We start from the raw sequence: 3,296 nt of genomic DNA on the forward strand, positions 1-3,296 counted from the left end.
TGTGTGTGTGTGTGCGTGTGTATGTGTGTGTGTGTGCGCGTGCGTGCGTGCGTGTGTGTGTGTACATGGACTTGGTCTGCAGCTTGCTCGTCCTGATTACAGTGTGTGGTGTTGGTACAGGTGAAGAGCACAGCAGGGGGCTGGAGTGTCTGCAGCAGGCAGCACTGTAGTTATGGAGCAGAATATTGATCCTCATGTTATTAGTGTGCAGCAGCCAAGCCAAATGGCCGGCAGAGTCACTGTCACAGTACCACCTGAATCCATTTGGCAGCGCTTGAAGTAAACATGGAGGACGACACGACGCGACACGACACGACACGACGCGACGCAACACAACGCGACACGACACGACACGCGACACGACACGACACGACACGCGACACGGCACAACATGTGATTTATCGTAGTGTTCGAGGGCTGTGTCCTACTTTGAGGTTGCGACGGTGTTTTGCACATGATCCAGGGTTTTCCCTACCATATAACTCAAAGGCAGGCCACCTTAGTATTATTGGCCAACGCCTTCATTGGGGGAAGGGGGTTAATAATAATAACAACAACAACAACAACAACAACAATAATAATTAGTATATTATTATTATTATTATTATATTATTATTATTGTATTTTATGTTTCAGATACATACATTATGATTAGTATGAATTACATATTATGATTAGTAGTATGAATAGTATGAATAAATAAAGCTGAGAGGTTGATATTATGCTTCCTTTCTTTACCTCTCCCTTTGCAGTACAGTACAGTAAGCAGTGAAATTACTTATTATTATTATTAATATTATTATTATTGTTTTATTATTATTATTATTATTATTATTATTATTATTATTAACACGTTCACTGCCAATGACGTGTTTTTACGTCAAACTAAATCCAACGGTTGACTGCCAATGACGTGTTTTTACGTTAAAAAAATCGATTTTTTTTTTTGACGGTGGGACGTTGATCTAACCCTTTTACGTCTCCTATACCACTATTGGAGGTATTGAATGTGTATAATCTATTTTACCGACCCACTGAGTGGCGACATGTCTCTCCACAGTAGAAAGAGGCGAGCCAAAACTGGAGGGAAAAGTGCGAGGAAGCCGTTCTCATACAGTAAAATGGATGGCGAAAACGCTTTCACTTTCGCGCTGACGCACAGCGGTGGCAACGGTGGGGGGTTCCAAGAATAGACTGGATGCACACTTTGAAACACGCACCATAAATAAGCCCAGAATCGCAAGAGCTTCATCAGAGCTCTCAACCGGACCGCCAAGAAACAAGCGAAACCCATCCAGCGAGCCCCATCCAGACTGCCAGGCAGGAGCCAGGCAGCGGGTCTGTGACAAACGAGTTGCTGCTGCCTGGCTCCTCCGCCAGGAGGGCGGAGGAGAACGCCCACGGAGGGAGGAGTTGGAAGCAGAGGGGGGTTTCCTGCTGTTATGGAGGAAATTACTGTTCAAAACTATTGTTTAGATGTCTGACGTCTTACTGATGCCAAAAATGAATGGTTAAAGTGACTGTTCTATCGAATTTCACAAAAAGCCGTTTATCTCAGAATAAATTTCCAGACGCTGAAACCATGCTGTATTCAACTGCTAATGCTTACATAACTACTAACTCTACAAACTAACTCTTTTAGACAGAGAAAGCACACATTCTATTAGTTCTTTTGAGATATTGTGTGTTCACAAAATCTTAGCAGAAAAGAATCCTCGGGTCTTGAAAGATGAGCCAGAATCCTCAAAAAAACCCTCTGGCAGAACCTACCTACAGTAAAAAAAAAACGGCTGGCAGTGAATGTGTTAATATTGGATATGGCAGCAAATATCGCAATATTGAATATTATTGAAAATCGGCTCAAGCCTAAAAACATGTTTTGAACCTGCATGAAACGGGCTATAAATAGCTCAGTACTTCACCGCTTCCATGGCATTTTCTTTTCAAAATAAAAGCCCTGCGATGCTGCCACTAAAATAACAGCAGTTCAAAGTTTTATTTGTCACATGCCAAGGTACAAATACAAATATCGTATATGGTGGCAAATATCGTGATATTCTATAGTGTGTACGCCGCAATGCCACACACGTTCTCCAGACTTTGCCACCTTTGTCTCTAAAATAATCCAGGGAAAACGCTGACATCTTATCTAGTTCACACACTGAAATGAGCAGGTAGATTTGGAGCATGTTGTACAGTCATCATACCTGCTGTAGCCTATAGCTTATTCAGCTTTTGTGCACTCTAACCCTAATTGGTAAAAAAAAGGCAATTTAGCTCATCCTATCCACCTTATTTCTAGTTGTTATGAAGCCTTACCTGAAATATGGCTGCTTCTGCCAGTGTAACCACCCCCCCTCCCGCTACATTGCTGACACAGACACAACATACTGTAGTGCGTTAGTGCGTCCAGCTTGGCAAAAATCTCATCGATAAATATCAAAGAGCAACAGAAATAGCAGATGAGATAGATAAATAAAATGATTACATTCCCTCAAATAAGTCGTCAAACGAGTGTTATTTATTGTGACAAGCAACTTTTTTTCCCCAGCGTCCGAGGTTTAACGAGGAAATGCGCCACCTGCAACAATCAGTCACGTTCTAAAGCGGACCTTGCACCCACAATCATCTTACAGCCGGGCATTCGAAAATAAGGTGGACAACAATAAGCTGCGAAGGGCTCTATTGCAGAATTGTATTGACAAACAGATGCATAATTATCATCCTAATGTAAACGGTAGAAACGTCTCTCATCTGACGAGAAGGTTAAAAGGTTTGAGTGGATGGCTCAGTTTGAGCGCAGTGTGTCTGAGTGAGTGCATTCACACCCACGGTCCACTTTACATTCAATCTGCATATTCCTCACGCACAAATCTACATAATGCTAGGCAGGCTTATAGCCACGAGTTGTGGGAGGACAGCAAAAGGACTGGAACTAAACATCAGTGAAACAACAGCCTTGAACACCTTAAGAAAAAAACAAGTCCTGAAAATGCATCCCTCCTGCATATTTTCCCCCTCATTTGAACATGAACAAAGGACATGGAGAGGGAGGGAGAGAGAGAGAGAGAGAGAGAGAGAGAGAGAGAGAGGGAGGGAGAGAGAGAGAGAGGGAGGGAGAGAGAGAGAGAGAGAGAGAGAGAGAGAGAGGACACCACTCATATGGGATCACAGCACAGAGAGAGAGAGAGTCAGTGAACCAGACCTCCACACAGGTGTACAAGCACTGCACAGGGCTCCCAGAGCCGGCTGCCCCCTGGCCTACAAATTGAATCTTCCTCTCTAGGCTGAAAGGC

This window comes from Poromitra crassiceps (genome assembly GCF_964638095.1).
Source record: "Poromitra crassiceps genome assembly, chromosome: 8".
NCBI lineage: Eukaryota > Metazoa > Chordata > Actinopteri > Beryciformes > Melamphaidae > Poromitra > Poromitra crassiceps.